Raw genomic sequence first — 19,832 nt, forward strand, 5'->3', positions numbered from 1 at the left:
TGCCAAACAATAGCTTTGGAATCAGATGTTCTGGTTCAACTCCCGCCTGCAGGATGATGCGGTGACAACCCTCACCTGACATCCTCATGATGATGTTTTTGATAATCCCCTACAGAGGAAAAACCTTATACATAACATGAGGCAAATTTGTAAAATCGAGTCTCCAAAACACACTTCGGTCTAATTATGTTTTCCTAATACTAGAATTGGGGGTTTGATGAAGAATCCATGAATCGGCCCACAGGGAAGGGTGTGGTCTACACCCAGGATGTCTTCCTTTCCAAGACAATTCTCTTTCCCTTGCCTCTCTCTCCAACCTGGTGTTTTAGGCTAAAACAAAAGGAATGGTAAAGAGGGGAAGGGGAAAGGGAATCTAATGGGTACAGGAGGAGGGGTCTTGGGGATTTAAAAAAAATACCAAGACTCATAATGATATATTATGAATGATGGCAAAAGAATTTCAAAGTACTCTTGGGTTAAAGCCATTTTGGTATATGGTAGCCAATGTGTTTTTAACTGAAATACAGGTAAAATGACAATCTAGGAAGGTTCACTCCTGAGTGAAATGAGAAAACACTCACTTAGCATGATAAGGAATTTCTCCTCTAAGCCAATAATCAACACCACAATTAACCGTGGAATAATAATGAAGGCATACAAAGTGGATTGTTCCATTCTTGACCCCAGTGAGACAGGCCTCCCACCGACCTTGCTGTGCCACCTTGACTCTGTGAGCATCCATGGCACTTGCTGATGCTCATCAGCAAACGTGATGCAAGGGTAGGTTTGTACCTTGGGGCTGCCCTGTTGGAGAACTGATGCTTATGAGGAAGTGATAAGGTACCGTCTCAGCACTAGTTCTTATAAAAGATTGAAGCCTTTTACATGTATTTTATCACGCATCGTTACACAGCCTGATTTTACCTATTGCCCATTTTACAGATGAGGAAACCGAGACACAAAGGTTAAAAAAAAAAGTCCCTGTCTTGCTGGAGGTGGCACAACTGAGAAGTGATGGGTCTGCTATAGATGCCTGGATGGGGTTGGAGTCCAGACAAGATTCTGGCTCAGAGGGAGGAGTCAACTCTGAAACCCCTTCCTAAGCTACGGTTGTCCCTAGACAATTCTCTTGATCCCATCAACCAAACAAAGCTGAGAACTGAATCTCTCCTAGGCAAGGAATCCTGCAAAATTTGCCATCCCTTTCTGGGCTCTGGTCCTCTCCTCAGAGCTCTCCCTGTTTTCATGGGACCTTATTCTTAGTGCAAAGGAGTGCATCAGAACACTGTCGACAAAAGGCAGCTTGAAGGATAGGTGGGTTGACGTGGCTGCAAAAAGCACAGAGATGAATACGGAGAGCTCTTGCCTGAGAATTCTAAGGGGTCTCAAGGTGGGTGCTGTAGTTGAAGGAGGAAACCCCTTTCACCTTCTGCCTCACAGAGCATATTTAGAATGTGGTTTGGCTACCTGTTGTCCTTCCCCCAGAATGAGCACCAGCTCATGGGTAGGTAGCCCCACAGGAACACTGAGATTTCAGGCTCCGATCTCATTTCCAAAGAGGAGTGAGTACTTGTTCCAGCTCCTCCCACCCACTGTCCACCTCGCCCACCCACTTTGTGCTGATAAGCTTTGGAGCCTCAAGAAATTGGGGAGGAGAATCTGGAAAGGAGAGACCACAGAAGAAGGAAGTTCTTTCCTGAGTTCTCAGAATACAGGGTACCAATTCAAAGAGGATAGGTTTAATTTGCTTCTCTGACTACCAAGTGGCCCTGGAGAAAGATCCCCCAGGGCACGGAGCAGCTCCCGGGGTCTGCAGGGAACAATGAGTTCGAATCTGCAGCATTAACTTGCTTCATCTTTACTTTCAGCTGAGTGTGTTGGTAGAGGACACTTAGGGACGTGGAAGTGAACAGATACCTGGGAGATGGGGTGGGGAACTGAACAACCTGAGACTTAGAGGGTGGGATGCAGCAGGCATATCCCGCATTGTGGGTAACCTTCGCTGCCGCTCACCTTTCCCGCTTACAGAGTTCTGTGTAAATTCTATAGACTGATAGTGTCCACCCCACACAGAGACACTCAAAACAACCGTCACCTTCTAGGTGCCAAGTATTCAGAGCTGATGTGTAGTGATTGTGGTTCAGGGAGTTACAGGTGGTGGAATGAGCTTGCAGAAAGACCCTGGGTGTGCCTGGGCTGCTTTCCTTCTCTCTGGTCCTTTCTCTCGATCTATGGCACAAGACACCTGAATTCTACTATGTCCATGGCCCAAATACAAGACCCGGGAACAGAAATGAAATCCAGTCCCACCATCCCAAGAGCTTTCCCTCCAGCCTGAATGAGTGTCTTAGGATTCCTGGTCTCTTCTGTAGCTGCCATTCATTCCCTGATGAAGGAGACTTCCCCCAGGGTGGGACATGGAGGGGCTGCCTCCCAAGCAGTGCTGACAGCAGCCAGTCTTCCTTGCATTCCCCTGAGGCATTTAAAGATAGCCATCGGTCAAAAGTCACCTTGGACCTTGAGCACTCACCCCCTGACCCCCAGCAGCTGGGATTTCTGACCTGAGCCTTGTGGCTCTCTGTTCCAGCCAGGAGTGTTCCCCTTATTTCTCAAAGATGCAGAGAAAGCCCTGGAGCTGGGGACTGGCATTTCTCAAGAGGCCTTGCCCAATCTCCTTGACCCGAGGACAGGGCCCATTGGAGGGCAGGACAGACAGGAATCATACAGATTCTCCCGTGTTGCTAGGATCCACCTCCTTTCTTTCCTATCTTTGGGTTCCTTTAATGAACTCTTCTCCATCCCAGGCAGGAAAACCATTTCCCTGCAAAATATAAAATCTATTGCTGAGCCTTGCAATGAGAATTAACCTTGATTACCGCAGTAATTTACTAATCAAAACTGGAGACCTGCTAATCAAGTTCGAATTGCCAGCTGCTTGATTTTTTATAGTAACATAACCAAAATTGAACATTTGGTAAACAAGGGGTGTGGGTGTGCTGGGGAGACTGGGAAAGGGCTGGGGAGGGGCAGGGCCTTCAGCCTGACATTTGCTCCATTGACCTGTCGGCCGTTCTAGCCAAAACAGATCGACAGAAGTTCAGGAACTTTTCCTGAATGATGGAACACGTACAAGATGAGTGTTGAAGCCAAATCGGGTTTTTCACAACACAGCTTATCTCGGGTTAGGTTCTTCGAGAAGCCCAGTCCCTGGCCAAAGACTCACTAGTGGGAGTTATTTTTTAGGAGATAATCCCAGAAGACACTTCAGGGAGATAGGGAAGGGAAGACAGCTGATGTAGAATGTGTTCACGAACACGTTACTGCTCTGGGGAATTCAACATGCCGAGGTTTACTGGGATTCTGTGCAGAATGGCCCCAGCAAGGTCCCCAGCCAAGGGTGGGGGAAGATACTGCTCTCCGGGGTGTTAGCTCCCTGGCACTTCTGGGCTGTCTCACCTGCAGGCAGGCAGGCTCCTGTGCTGCAGAGCTGGCAGCAGGAATCCATCTGCTTGTGAGCTCTGAGTGCTGTGGGGACATGGGGTGGGGCTCCAACTGTATCCTCTCCCATTGGCAATACCCCCCTACTCTTCCTTGAGCTTCACCTCCAGAAGGGAAATCAGCCCCTCTGAAATGCACCTTGAAGAAGGCACTGTGCCCCTTGAGCCTTCTGTGAGTTTGCACATACAGCTCACTCTGTTGGAGCAGGAACCAGATCAGGAGCCTCTCCTCCCAGCTAAATGGCCACAGTTTTCCCAGAACACCTTTCGTTTCTGCCCTGAATTGCACTTGTTCTTCACCTTCTATTTCCATCCCCTGTACTGGACTGAAAACGGACCAAAGGACGGGATTGTGTCCTTCTCTGCACCCCTCCAGTCTAGAGGAATTATTCCCAGCACAGGAAATCTTTGCTGGTCAGGTGATTTGTGGACTGAGCCTGATCAGGGGCTTCAGGAAAAAATGCACCAGCCTAAGATCAGGTGACTCCATTGACACAGGTCCTCGGAATTGCAAAAGCCCTTTCTCTTGTGGGACACATCCCACCCTCATCTAGCCCCTAAGACAGGTGTTTTAGTCATCTTTTTCACTGCTGTGATTAAAAGATCTGGCCAGGAAGGACATTTGTAGAGGACAAAAAGTTTATTTAAGGGCTCAGAGTTTCGGAGGTCTTAGTCCATAGAAGGCCAGCTCCATTCCTCAGGGCTCCAGGTGAGGCTGAGCATCATGGCCCAGAGTGTGGCAGAGGAAAGCCGCTCACGTCATGATCAGAAGCAGAGAGAGAAACTCCACTCTCCAGAAACAAACTGCATACCCCAAAGCCACGCCCCCAGTCCCCATCTCCTCCAGCCACAGCCTACCACTTCAGTTACCACTCGGGTAATCCCTATCAGGGGATGAATTCACTGATTGGGTTAAGGCTCCCACAATCCAATCATTCATTTGCCTCTGAAACTTCATGCATTGTCTCGCATGTGAGCTTTTGAGGGGCATCTCACATCCAAACCACAATAATAAGTCAAATAGACACAGTTAGGGTGTGCCTCACAAGACAAAACAGAAAATGAGGGTTCAGATACTCAGGATGTTCATTCAGTCACCTCAAGATTTTAAGTAGCTGATTCTAGAACTGAGCTGAGATGTTCCAGCTCTGGGCCATTCATGCTGCCTGGATCACAGAGTGTCCTCCACCTGCAGGAAGCCCCTGGCAGGGGACAGAAGAGCAGGTAACATGTGCTAACCAGAGTTGGTCCTGACTCATTCTGTATCCTATACTCTCAGTAATAGAGATAGATACTCAGTAATATAGAGAGAGAGATACTATATGGGCCAAAATGATATGCATTTGGTAGAACCAATACTTTGAATTTTGATTTTTGATCTTTTTCCAGACTAGTGATTTGTGGTACAATGCTTTCATGATGCTGGACAGTAACAGCAAGCCATGTGGTCCTAGTCGGTCACATAAGCAAGAGAATAAACACTCCACACTCTACAGTGACTGTGTTGCCAGTGGGTTTTGGATGCAGGTATTAAAAAAAATGCATGAGATATTCACCTTTGTGGTGCAGGTGATTTTGCCCCAGTGAAGGCTGATGTAAGGACACCAAGCACCTTCAGGTAGGCTAGGCTAAGCGTCAATGTTTGGTAGATTACGTTTTATCAGCTGCATTTTCCACTTCTGATAGTTTCAGTCTACAATGGGGGATATCAGGATGTAATCCCATTGTAGGTGGAGGAGCATCTGCATTTCCTATTTTAATTGATAATAATGATGGCAAGGGCCTTCTGTATCTGTCACCTCTCCCTGGAAGCAGAACCTCCTACCTGCTGTGCAGGGAGTGGGTGGAAGGGGGCGATGCTGGGGATAGGAAACCTGCTCAGGGGCTCTGCACAGCACAGATGCTGACCAAGGAAATGATGAGAGGCGGTGTTGGCTCAAGGAAGGAGAAAGTGAATAGGAGAAAACCACTACAGCACATCTCCTCTCCACCCCCCCCCGGCCAGAGCTCTCTAGGGACCACCTCTCGGCCTTGAGGAAGGAGGTAGAGAAGATTTCTCACCAGTGAGTAACGAGCATGTAGGAGAGTCAGAGCATGCAGCCCCCTCCAGGTGCTTATGCAAAGCTGGACCTGGAGAAGATCCTGGAGAGAAGACTGGCCAGTGGTGAGGAGCCTGGGGTGTGAGCCAGACCCCCCCACCACTCCCACCACACACACAACTAGAGATGCAACCGTAGAGGTAAAGGGGATCTAGGCAGAAGCCCCATCTCAGGGGTCTCTAGCAGGAAGCCCTCTGAGCAGTTATTGATCATCACCCACTCTTTCATCCATCGTGGGGTTGAAATGGTGGGAATCATCATCCAGCACCAAAGACCAGGAGAGCAGGGCCTCCAGGAAAAGACTCATTCTGCTGCTCACTGTCCTCCCAAGGCACCAGAGATGGCAGAAACCTGCCCGGGAGCCTTTGAAAGTCCTTGCCACTCAGGAACCGGCACTGGGTTCCCCATCTAGGGAAAGAGCGGCCGCCCACCCTTCATCTTGGTGCGTATAAATATGACTTCCAGCAATCTCCAGCAGGAAAGCGGCAGGCTGTCCTTCCCGAGTAAACAAACTCCCAAGGAGCTCTACAGTGAGCGTGGTCAGTAAACAACGGCCAGCCTGCGTGGGGACAGACAGCGGCCATGTCATGCCATCCAGATGAACTCAGTCTGCGACCTGCCTGGACTGACCAGAAACCAGGATTCTCTTTTAAATGAGCTGTTAATGACTCAAAGCATCCCTAAGTGTATTCTTAATTATAAATATTAAAGCAGAGATGAGACTAAGAGGGTCTTTGACCCTCCGTTGTAGTCAGCTTTTTCATTGCTGTGACTGAAAGACCGGCCAGACCAAGTGCAGAGGAGGAAATGTTTATGTAGAGGTCTCAAATCAAAGACAGCAGGCTCCCTTCCTTGGGTCTGAAGGTGAGGCAGGACATCATGGCGGCAGCGTGGGGCAGAGGGAAGCAGCTCCCATGATGATCAGAAAGCAGAGAGAGAGAGATCTCCCCTTTCCAGACACAAATATATACCCCAAAGCCACACCCCCAAGGCCTCATCTCCTCCAGCCACACCTCACCTGCCTTCAGTTACCTATCAATTAATCCCATCAGGTGATTAATTCACTGATTGGGTTAAGGCTCTCGTAACCCAATCATTTCTTCTCTGAACCTTCTTTTATTGTCTCATACCATGAGCATTGGGGGGACACCACACATCCAAACCATAACACCCTCTGCCTCCCAACCCCCACCTGGAAATTACAGATAAGCCACAATCTGTGGGTGTGTCGTGTTCCAGGTACATTTTTTTTTTTTTGTATTTACCTGGAAACCTTATGTTTTTAGTGAGGATAGGGGGCTTAGCCCTCACTGTTCTTGCTCTCTACATACATAAGATGTGGGCACTTCTCTGCTAGTCAGGGGTGAATGATGCATGCAACACGATATGACTTTCCCTGTCGGTGGGCAGTTTGTTAGATTTAGCATTTGCTATTTCTGCACCAAGCATTTTTCCATGTGAATCCCTGCGGATGGTTTTTCTAGAGTATACGCCCCAAAATGCCAGGGGGTGCATAGGTTGTACCAATATTGCCAATTTAGTCTCTTAAGGGCTTGTAGGATGTATACCCCCATCCATTCTCCATACCCTCCCAAACCTGTATATCATCAGATTCAAATGCTTTCCCAATTTAAAGTACAGAATATTGTTTCATTCAATTATCATGGTGAAATTGAATATCTTTTATTTTTTTTGATGATTGGGTTTCATCCAAGAAGTCTTAGCCTTTGCTGATCTATTGGGATTTTGTTTTTTTCTTATGTGTTTGGGGTTATTACTATATCTACACACACATAAAATTCTGGATATCAATCTGTCAGACTTGTTGTTATGTTGCAAGTCACAGAGGGTTTTTTTTTTTTGTATTTTGTTTTTCTCTCTTTTCTCCATATCCTCCTTTTTCTTTCTCCTTTCTGTCCCTTCTTGGGAGAATCCAGGCACTGCTGAAGCAATATGTTTACATCTGATACATTCTGGGAACTTCTTGTTCCTCTCATCTCTGCAAAGTGAAAAGCCTTACCCTTGCTGCTGCGAAAGAAGGGAAGAAGCTCTTGTAACCAGCTTTTTTGAAAAAATCCATGAATTCCAATTATTCCAAAGGACAGGGGTGCCACATATCACACTTTGGGGCACACCTGTTCCCTGGTATGCATGGTAGACACAGCTACTTCATCAGTAAACTGTTGCCTCCAAGCCTGGATTCAGCCTCAGAATCCTTCCTAACAATAGCAGCCACCACAACTCTGTCGGTGCTGGAGTGTTAGAAAATCTATATGCTGTCACTGCCACAGCTTCATCAAGTGCAATTTAATCATCCCAGTTAACAGGGGTTTCAAAGCCTCCCTACCTTGCAATGATTATCTCATCAGAGTTTTCATTAAAAAGAAAAACTCAGCTAATTGGTTTGACCTCACCACTTAGGAAAAATGGTAATAATAACAACCTAACATTTATTGAGTGGTTACTATGTGCCAGACAGTGTGTAAAATGCTTTACACATATTTTTCTCATCGAATGTGACAGCAGCTACTTAAGTGGAATATTGTCACATCGAGGGATCAAGGCAAAACCACCCCTTGGCTGCTTTCAACTTTGACCCCTTTCCTCTCTTTAAGATGTGAGTGCAAAGACATCAGCTTTTCTTCCTCCCCAACCACTATTATTTAGCATGTTTATCTTTTGATGGGTTTGAAAACTCGCTGGAGCTTGGTGAGTTTTCTAGTCTTCATGATCTGGAATATAGATCTCAGCTTAGTGGGGAAAAATGATACGATGAGATTTCTCTTGGACAGCTGTGCCTGCCTGGAGCTGACGTCACCCCAGCCAGATCACCTTTGCCAGACTGTGGTACCCACTTCTGGCTGCTGTGGGTGTGGAGGGAGTGATAAGAAATGCTTCTCCTGGAAATTGATTTCAACCCTTAGAAGCTACCTCCCCTGGAAATAGCTGGAAATTAGCCCTCTTCCCATGAGGGTGACAGACTAATGCAGGAATAGGAAAGCCCAGATCCCTTGCCTAAAGGTGGAATAACTCCTGGCACAGTGAATCCTGCCACGTTCCCCATGGGGTCTGTGATAGATAATTTGAGACGGGGACTTGAATGGATGAAGGAATACCTAAAGAACTGGTACATCATTATTTTGGGATATGTCCTTGACCCAGAGACTGACAGGTGAGTCTAAGTGAACAAAGTGGAGAAGATAAATCCATAAGTGGGGGTGGACTGCACCAATTGTGCCTGGGGTCAGGATAGAGGAAAAAGAAAGGAAAATCTCTCCCTCTCTCTCTCTCAGAGCTGCGATACATTCTTCTTCTGCCCTTGGATACCAAAATTCTAGGCTTTCTGATCCTTAGACTTTAGAACTTGCACGGTTGCCCACCCACACCCAGGGTTCTCAGACTTTTGGACTTAGACTGAACCATGCTACCTACCAGCATACCAGGATCTCCAGCTTGTAACTGGCCTCCATAATCATGTGCGCCAATTCCCTCAATAAATTCCCTTTCTTATATCTACGTCTAGACATTGGTTCTATGTCCCTGGGAACCCTAACCAATACAGAGGCTGAGACTGCAGTCTGAATTCAAATCCTCACCTGGCTTCTGCCCCTGCTTTCCCCAGCTTGCTCTTTCCTCTAGAGGTTTCATGGGAAGCATTCCTTCCACACATCTCACTTGCATAAGAATCTTCACCTCTGTTATGCTTCTGGGAACTCAACCTAAGATATGCACCTAGAGGTCTCCTCTTCCTGGAACCTGGCCGTAGCTAAACTTCAGTGACAGGGTGCCCTTTGCATCTCCAACAGAGGTGCAATCAATACCACTGAGTAGGGCTCAGGAAACCCTGTTGAGAGGAAGGAAGGCGATACCTGTCTGTTCAAACGGAAAACTCACCAAAAGGACACTTGGTCTCCTAGATCTTTTTAAAATGAACTTGTTGGGTCTCCGTTACTTCTCTTCCATTTAAGAAAGCAAACCAAAATGCAAGTGAGTGAGAGGTATTGTTAAATGACTATAGTGTAGGATCTTAGGCAGTTTGGAGTATAAAATTTAGGATTACCAGCAATCGGGAATGATTATAATCCCATGATTTCTGTGGTCAGAAGGTTTGGGCCAACAATTCCAGTGGCCACCAATGCTACAAGCTCAGCATTCTCTTTGCAGATTCTCAGGACTCAGATGCCTGAGTCCTGTTTGCTCTAGTCACCTTGGGCTCCATCTACACCGGATCCTGGGAAGTATTTGTCTGGATAAATGAGGAAAAAGAAAATGCCAAGAAAAATCACTCCTGATATCCACCTGCTTGTGCCTGAATTATTTGAGGACTCTTTGTTCCATCATTGAAATATCTGAGTATATTTGTTTTCAAGTCTATTCGACTTGACTCAGTTATGAATAACCCACCCAGATAAGCATCCTTGTTCTTTCATTTTTGCATGTGTAAACATAAACTTAATGCCAAAAGAGTTTTTTTGTTGTTGTTTGTTTTCCTTCATCCTCAGAAGTCCTGTTCAATTGGGAGGCAAAAGACGTCAAACCCATTTCATATATATATATATTTAGTTGTAGGTGGACACAATACCTTTATTTTATTTGTTTTTATTTTTATGTAGTGCCAGGGATTGAACATAGTGCCTCACACATACTAGGCAAGCGCTCTACCACTGAGTCACAACCTCGGCCCCAAGACCCATTTTTTAATATAGAACAAACCAACGCACAGAGAGGGTAGTTTGCCCTTGAAGTCTTTCTCAAGGACATAACATGGGCTATCTGATATTTGGATTGAATATCCATTTCTCAATCTGCTCTGAGCTCTGTTCACTCTGAGACTTTTAACTTATTCCTCCCCCACTTCTCTGGGTGAAGAGTGAAAGCCTCCCTATTCACAAATGAGAACCTCCTATCCTAGTTTGGAAGTTTCTAGGTTGTACCTCTGCCTCTAAGGCATGCTTCCTTGGGGCAAGATGAGCAGCAAGGAAACTTTTTGCTGCCTGCCTTCCTAACTGGCTGTTGCCCCCTGCATGAGAATTTGTTGAACCCTCCCTGTGTTCTCCTGGGGAGACCAAGGAGCCTGCAGGTGACCCCCAGGGCAAGCAAACTGGTCTTCTCAAAACAACTGGTCTTCTCGTATCCTTAGCTTGGGCACTGATGCCTTTTTCAGAAGTTCACCTGGAAGTGACAAATGAGTTAGAACTTTCCAGGTGGAAAGTCATATTAAGAGAGCAATTAAAAAAAAAAAAAAGACATTTAAAACTCAAGTTTCTCTCCCTTCTTTACATCCATAATTGGGGTGATAGCTCTCTTCCTTTGCACTCTGGGCTGTCATGCAAGGCCAGAACTTCAAAACGAGAAAGCCCAGGCTGGAGGGATAAATGGAGAGTTTTCATGTTGCAGCCGGGTGGTTTCCAGGTTCATGTCAATTTATTCCACGATCAAGAGCAATCCGCCTCACTTTGCCAAATCGTGCGATAGTTTTCTCTCCCCCATTATATCAAGAAACAGGAGACGGCAACAAACAGCATTACGACGTCACAAATCAATTTTATTGAAACCGTATTAGGTTTCAGTAAAAAACTGAAGGATCAGACACCAAAGGAGAGGAAAACCAGGGGAGAGAAGACAGCACACCAAGATTTACTTCTGAGTGCTACAAAATATTGAACTAAAAATAACATTAAAGATGAAATTTGTAATGAATCTCAAGCTGCTAAATTCCCCCAAGGCTGGGTCTGCCAAAGGCTTTGCGGCAATCCTCTGTTCTTTCCTGTCTTTATTTAAATATTTTATACAGTTGTCTATGTTCATGTGCAGTGTGAACTGTCATTTATATTTCAGTCCACTCTAAAATGGATCTTAGGCTACCTCAAGCTGAGCGCTGTGCGGAGTGGGTCTGAGCTGAGAGGTAGTTTGGAATGGGGAGGATAAATGAAGACGGATACTTAATGTACTTTTGGTGTACTTATATTTGGCTGTCATGTTTTCTGCCTTAAACCTGATTTGTAATTCTATGGGTTTTGTGACATTATGATAAGATGCGATGTGCGCGAGACTCCCATTTAGCAGGGACATTGATGGGCGTTTGAGTTAAAGAGAGTGGTTGAAGGGAGCCAGGCAGGATTCGGACCCCGCGGCTTAATGCTTAGTGAAGAACGCGCTTCGTCGGGAGCCGTAGTATTTCATGCTTTTCTGTACATTAGACTTTGCCAAAGTGAACTTTTGGAAGAATAAAACATTTCCAAGATAAATTCAATTTTTGCTAGTGTTGAACTGAACTTTCTATGTCACTTGATGATTTACTCCAGTTGGGTGGGGGGGAGAGTGCATTTTTCTTAGTTCAGGCACCCAGGGGATGGAGTGAGGGTGGATGGGGAGGCCAGGTGTGAAAGAGGGAGGAGTTTGGGAGGAAGTGGTATGGAAGGCTCTGAAGGGCTCTCCCCGACTCTTGCTTCTCACCCCAAAGCATTAATGTGTGTAGGTGGGTATGGATCCCTGGGAGAGTTTCCCATGTGGATTCTACAGAGGGGCTCAGTCACCTGGCAGGTCAAGGCATGGCTACCCAACGTGAGCCACTCAGTCTGGAGATGTGGAAATGCGGTGAGGGTGGGAGACTTCCCTTTCCCCACCAGTAAACCCCACCAGGACTTTCCATCAGTATCAGCAGAAACATGTCCCCTGCCAGGTCAGCCTGGAGGGGCAGCTTTTCCTCTCCTAGCCAAATACCAGGAATTCTGCTCCCCATTTTTTTTCACCCATTCCTTGGCACATCCTTGGAGAAAGCTTTTGTCCTGGACCAACCAATACCTGCTGCTTTGACAGCTATCCCCAGTGTTCAAGCTTCTGGGACCACATCACAAGTCATGTGCCCACTGCAATCTGTAGGGTGTAGGCAGTCACGGATTGCCCTATATTCAATCACAAATGTTCTTAAAGACAGAAGAGGAGAAGACCCTGAGGTGACAGGAAACCATGTGCAGATGGAGGCAGAGACTGGAGTGACACAGTCACAAAGCAGGAGACACCTGCAGCCACCGGAAATGGCAAAGAGATTCTCTGCTTGTGCCCTTGCAGGGGGTGAGGTCCTGCCAACACCTTGATTTCAGGCCTCTGACCTGCAGAACTGTGAGAGAATACCTTTCTGTTTTTTTAAGCCGCCCAGTCTCTGGTGGTGTGTGATGGAAGCACTAGGAAAGGAACACACTTCCTACCCTCCATTTCCTCACCCAAAGGGCGACGTTGTCCTCCTTAAGGAACGTTGATGTGTGAGTATGTCAAAGTGAGGGGGGAAGCTAACCAGGAGCTGGCACAATGCTGACATAACATGCCGGTGGGATATGCCTCCCTGACCCCATACGCTCTCCCAGTAGCCACATACTCTGGGATGATTTTCTGGGTCTCAGCCCTTCTCTCTCCTCTCAAGGCCTATGCCATTCAGCAGGCCCACAGAGACCCTTTACTCAGGATGGGGTGATTTTGATGTCAGCGCCAGCCAGATCCAGCCCCAGCAACTCATGGGCCACAGGAAGCTGGAGAAGCCGCTGTCCCCTGACGAAAGCCTATGCATGTGGTCTTGGGCAATGAAGCAAATTCCAACGATAGGAAGCTGAGGACTGGCAGGGAACCCAAGGCAACCCCACAACCTGGAACTAGGAGAACAGCCAGGTGGGTCTCTCTCTTTGGTCTGCCTCCCTCTGCAGACCAGATCTCTCTACTTCTTTAGGGGAGCAGTTCATGGCTCTCAAGGTACTATATCCCTGCCACATGGATGCCACAAGTCTGCCTCCCCAGGTTTCCTCAGTCCTAACCCCAAGTCCCCTGTAAGAAGGTGATTGACGTGGCTTGCGCCAGATGTCCATTTCAGTTCCAATGCATGAAGAACTCTCCTGGAGTGGTGGTCATGGCAACGGGGCCTGGTTCGGAGGTACAGAGGCAGGGTCAGGGGGAACAAGTAGGGCAGACCTCCTTCCTCCCCCATAACCTTCAACCAACATCCATCGTCTCATCAGCATCCAGGTTCTGTGACCCGAGGTGTCTCTCTGGGGGAATGACGAGCGTCTAGGGCAGACCCCTGTGATCCTTGCTTCTTTGAGGTCGTCTGACAACTTGGCCAGTAATAAAAAGGACTTGTGACTGGCAATAAAAAGAAGAGGACTGGATTAAGACTTCAGCCACCTGAGCATCTGTAAAAAAAAACCGCCCCCAAGGACCCGGAGAGTCCCAGAGAGACTCTCCCAGGAAGTCACCCTGGGTGAAATGCATCCCGAGACTTCTGGAGTAGGTAAGCCATCTAAATGTCCCTCAGAGACTTGGAGGATACCAAGGCCCTATGTGTCCAGAAGTAACAGGGCCGGCCTTTTACCTCCTTTCCTATGTATTACCAGACTGTGTATAAACTTAGTCTCCCACAGCAGGAGCTCAGTCCTTGAGATACTACAATCGGGAAGAGAATCCCTGGTCAGGGTCTCCACAGTAGAATCTCTCTCTCCTTCCTGTGTCCTCAGTTTGGGCCACGTGCTTTCTCTGGGCCTCAGTCCCTTCATCTGTAAAATGGGCATCGTGCGGCTGGCCTCTGGATGGTCGTGAGCATCCTGTGAAATATTCTGAGAAGAGGAATCGTTGTAGGGATGCTATACTTCAGCAAGAATCAGGGTCACGGAGGACAGAGTTTGCATCGGTGGATTTGGCACGAAGCCCCTGGGACACATAGCAGGAGGAGTTCTGTGAATGGGCCCATGTCTCATGCAGAGAATAGTCAGGCCCCGGGAGGGCCAGAGGGCCGCAGCGGCCTGCTTGTCTGGCTGTAGTTCTGCTGGGTTAAGTGCCAGTGGGAATAGGCCGGCCCTGACCTCTCTTTGTGCCTTTAATCTCCTTTGTGTTTCTGCGCTGACCCTGGCTGTACATTTGACTTGTGACCCTCTTTCTGTTCACAGAATACAGGCCTTGGTGAATGATTAGGCATTCACACCAAGGAGCTACAAGGTGATCATTAGCTCTCAGAAACCTCCAGCCAACAGGAGGAGGTGGGGCTGGGCTGGGCCCTGTCTCCCGGGGAGGCCACAAAGCCACAGCCTGATCCGTGACCCTGAGCTCCTCCTGACTAAGAAGAACACGTGTCCTGGGGATGTTGCCAAAAAAAGTGGGAGGAAGAGGACAAGAGCCTGCATCTGTGAAGGGAGTGCTCAAGGGAACCTCTGAAAGGCCAGGCTCTGCCTTCTGCCCCAGGAAACCACACGTGGCAGGCACAACAGCAGCCCCCCCAGACGTCAGGTCCTAAGTCTTGTGACCTGTGAATGTCATCCTGTCGGGGAAAAGGGATCCTTACAGATGTGATGAAAATAAGGATCTTGAGATGAAAAGATTATCTCTGTAGGACCTAAATGTACTCACAAGTGATCTTATCAGAGGGAAACTAAGGAAGATTTGACACATACAAAAAGAGAAGGTCATGTGAAGGTGGCACCGACAGAGATCTGAAGATGTCCCAAGCCCAGAAATGCCAAGCAGCCACCAGAAGCCGTTGGAGGCATAAAACAGTATCCCCACCCCAGAGCTCCCAAGGGTACTAGGCCATGTGACACCTTGGCTTGGACCCAGTGATCCTGATTTTTTAACTTCTGTTCCCCAGAACTATGAGAGAATGAATGTCTATCATTTTAAGTCACCAATTCTGCCGTAATTTGGTACAGCAGCCACGGGAAACTAATATGCCACACAGGACAGGTCTGTCTCATAAGAGATGGGGACAGAACCACTGCCTGGAACAGCAATTCCCAGGGTCACTTACTGCGGCTCTGTTCCTAAGCTCTGGGGAGTGGGGGTCACACTCAGACTTGTATTGTTCCCTGTGTCTCTTCCAAGAGTCATTCCCCCTGACTGAGTGTGAGTCCCTAGACAGTCAAGGCCATATGTTATAGACTTCCCTGATGTCTCAGGCACAGAACAGTAAGCCAGAAGAATAGATATAAAGAATTATTTGTGAATCACCAGCACAAGCAAACAGCTAACGAATGGTGAGTTAGCAGATGAACAGAACAGGGTCTGCCACGTGGGTGGCAGATGTCTTACCGAATCACCTTCCATTATTATTTCTCTTGCATTTGATATACCTGCAATGGTCTATGCCTCACCTTCCCAGTGAAATTTGAAAGCCCAAAGTGGGCTCCTCTTTCCTTGCAGCAAAGACCTGAACAAATATCAGCAAACAGTAGGTCCTCCATGAAGATCAACTGATGGATTGACTGATGATGGGTGGATGGATACCAGGCAGAGAGTGGATCTTTGCCCATGAGGGATCTACTCTCTACCCATTGGCTAGAGTGGGTGGGCCTGTAAGTCCTATATCAAAGGTAGAATCTAGGAGTTCTCACACTGCAGGTTCTGTAACTCTATGGAAGGCCCAGGAAGCTGCAGTTTTAATTATCTTATTGGCAGGGTTCAGTTCCAAGACCATCTATGGGAGAGACTGATGGAGACACCTGAAGCAGATCTAGCAAAGCTTTTCAGCTTTCCAGAGACCGGCAACTGGAGTTGAGAGTTTACTCTCCACTTACGCAGAGATGTGATTTTAAAAATGTAGGAGTGATAAACAACACAAAATTATCTGGCTCCATTTGGGGAGGAGCCCAGCTGGACATTAGTCAGGATCCATTTGCACATGTTGATGCTCCCTGGCAAAAGAAATTGCCCGGGAGGAAGCAGGAAAATACAAGTGCAGAGAAAAATCTCAACAAGACGCTGAATGAACACAGGATGAACACATAGTGAAGTTTGGGTGTAAACACATCTTTTCTGAGGGTTGGTGATTATTTCTGAAAATTACAGATTCTCAGCATTTGCTCTGATAGAAACAGCTGCCACTCTAAGAGCCAATCTCTGAGCCAGAAAATATGGTGCTTGGAGCTGAGTGTTCTTGCTTTTGAAATGAGGCATGGGTGCTCCAGGCAGTCTAGAACCTGCCTGCTCCTCACAGGGTCCAGCCTGGCTGTTGCATGAAGACACAACTGACCTTCATATTGCCTCTTCTTCCGGGAGCATGTGATGGCTGGTCTGGATTACCCTGGACACACAGCAATCCTATATTTAGGGACCACGATACTTGTTTAAGAGCTCATGGTGTAGACGGCGCAGATATTGAGAGCAAACAAGGGGAACCATTCAACTAGGAGTTAGAAACCTATCGGAATCTCCAGAGGGCTCTTTCTCTGGTTCTCCTTCTTCCCATCTGTTAAGTGAGGTAATCAGACTTTATCAATACAAGAAACTTAATAATCAGGGTAGTTGAAAAAGTTTGAAGTGCTCAGGCGTGGTGATGCACACCTGTAATCCCAGCAACTCGGAGGCGGAGGCAGAAGGATTGCAATTTCAAAACCAGCCTTGGCAACTTAGCAAGGCCCTAAGCAATTTAGCAAGGCCCTGTCTCAAAATAAAAAGTAAAAAGGGCTGGGGATGTGGCTCGGTGATTAAGTGCCCCTGGCTTCAATCCTCAGAACACCTCCTCCCAAAACAAGTTTGAAGTGGTACTGAGACAGCTCCTTCAACAACAGTTAACTCCACACTGGAAAATTTGTCCAGCTCTTTTTCTTTACAGCCCTCTGATTACATCAAGATAATTACATCAAGATAGTTGCCAGAACATCTTTAATATCATTCTCCTATTTTGCTTATCTTTTTCAACCAAAATTGGAACAGACCTAAGGCTCAGAGCCATAGGCAAACCAAAGTACCTAGCTAGCATTTAATGGTGTTTTCTTGCTTTCATTGTATTCAATACAAGTGATCATGGATTTACATCTGTGGTCATGATATAAGGGTTCCTTTTAAATAAACGTGTGTGAAGACGAAATATGAAGCAACTTCAACAAATGCATTTAGATAAAAGAAACACAGATGTTAGATGGAGGATGTTATCAGATGCCTGATGTTTAGGGATTTCTGTCTTCCCTGGTCCTAGAAAGTTTTCCAGCTCTGCTTTCTGTAAGTCTTTTATTTTACATATATTTTTAGTGGACAAAAAGCACTTGTCAATGTTTTCAGGGTACAATGTGAGACGTCAATACTTGTATATGATGAGTGCCAATAAGATCAGGGTAATTGACCTACCTAGCACCTTGGATATAGATGATTTCTTTGTATTGGGAACTTTCAAAATCCTTCCTACCAGTTACTTTGAAATATTCAATGATTTTTTTTTACCAAGTTCCCCTGCTGTGCTATAGAACATTAGAAGATATCCCTCCTGTCCAGCTGCAAAGAGCATCCAAATCTTGTCCCTGATTTCCATTTAGGAGCTAGACCTGCAAGTGACCATGAGTCACATAGCACAGTGATTTTATTTTCCTACTGACCACCCCCCCCATGCAGCCACAGAAAATGTCCTTTCTCATCCACACCACTGATGCTGGCGGCTTCTTATGCTCCCTTGACACATTAATATTTCTATCAAATGATATGTATTTGGGTGCATGAGCTACATCAGAGCCCAGCAAGTTTTTCCTTCTGCCTGTTTACGTTAAAGATACTCATTACAATTCAAATTACTTTCAAATTATGCTCATCTGGATTTCTGTGCTTTATAAAGACTCCCATGCCTATCTCTTTCTGGGGTTATAAGTTAAAATATTTTTATTATGATCCAAACTGCTTTAAAGACTCCACAGACGTTTGCTAAACTGTGGCGGAGACAGCTTTGTGCTGAATAAGCCCTCTCTCAGCCCATCCTGAAGGAAGGGGAAGCTGACCAGGAGAAGTCTGCCAGAGACAGCTGCTTTGTGCATGGACTTGAAGATTCCTGTGTCAGTTCTGAGCGCATTAGGTGACAGTGTTGCCCATTGCAACTAGGATTACCCTTGTACCCTCATTGGCAAGGTGGAGGGACTTGTTAGACTTCACTGTCCTCAATAAGCACACTTGTATTCTCTAACCTTTATCCGTGGAGGAAAAGTATAGGAAAACACATTGTAGCTAATAAGAGAGGGAACTTTCTAACACTCAGAGTTCTCAACAAGGAAATGGGATGACTTCAATGGCTGTGAGCCCAAGACACCAGAGAAGATTCCAGGTGGATAATGAATGGCCTCCCGTGTCTGTGGAAGACAGCCACATACTAAATGTACAGTTGATCTCCCTCAAATCCTGAGAGTTTGTGCATCATGCCTACACTGAGAGTGTGTACATCATGCCTACATTAGACACAAGTTTGGTGGTAGTTTTGGTAGACAGAGATGCAAGTCCAGGTACAGCAGGATTCAAATATCCAAATGACATGGCCAGAAACCTGAGTAAGAGAGGGGCTCTCTCCCAGTTGACCCAACAGAGATCTTGAGGTTTTCTAAGAGGAGAAACAGAGGTTCCTGAAAACCTAAATAGTAGATTATTCACTTAGATCTACTTTCTATTAGAAAATAATTGAAAAAACTTAAATATACAATGATGAACAAAGGAATACTATGCAACCACTAAGAGTCTATTTTCAGAGAATAATAATGACATAAAAAACATTTTTTAATAATTTTTTTGCAGTACTTGGGACTGAACCCTGGGACACTTTACCACTGAGCTGCATCCCCAGGTTTTGGGGGATATATATATATTTTAGAGAGGATCTAAGTTGGTCCAGGCTGGCCTTGAACTTGTGATCCTCTTGCCTCAGCCTTCAACTAGCTGGGATAATATGAGTATACCACTGCACCCAGTCAAAATATTCTTGATGTATTTTAAGCAATATATAAAGTGAATAAATTATAAGTTCATAATTTTGTTGCAAAATATTTATTCATAAAGTCTAATTGCAAATGTACAATTCCTATTTTCTCAGAGTAGAAGGATAACATTTTAAAAATACTTTTATTTCTAAGTTTTCTACTATGAAACTTAGAAAAAGGCCAAGTTTTGTTTAAAAGCCAGGACAAGAATGGATCACCAAGAAGATTCCCAGCTTGGGCAGCAGAAAGACCCATAGATACCGCTTATTCTCCAATCTACAACTGGATTAATCCTTATGGGATATATAGTGTCACCATGGGCATGAAGCAGCACTCTATGCTTCCTTTTGTTAAAACTTTTTTTTAGCTGTTGATGGACCTTTATTTCATTTATTTATACGTGGCGCCGAGAATCGAACCCAGTGCCTCACATGGGCTCCACCACTGAGCCATGACCCCAGCCCACTCTATGCTTTCTTGATGGGACCACAAAGAAAGCTGGGCCTGTAGGTATGCACGGTTTCAGCCTCCAGCTG

The 19,832-nt window shown here is 46.2% G+C and overlaps 1 protein-coding gene across 4 annotated transcripts in view; it reads right to left on the reverse strand.

Moving 5' to 3' along the window:
* LOC110598687 (uncharacterized) overlaps positions 1-19,832 on the reverse strand; it is a 95,616-nt gene that overhangs the window by 46,514 nt on the left and 29,270 nt on the right. The window lies entirely within an intron of this gene.

The sequence above is a fragment of the Ictidomys tridecemlineatus genome, chromosome 15 (assembly GCF_052094955.1).
Source record: "Ictidomys tridecemlineatus isolate mIctTri1 chromosome 15, mIctTri1.hap1, whole genome shotgun sequence".
Lineage (NCBI taxonomy): Eukaryota > Metazoa > Chordata > Mammalia > Rodentia > Sciuridae > Ictidomys > Ictidomys tridecemlineatus.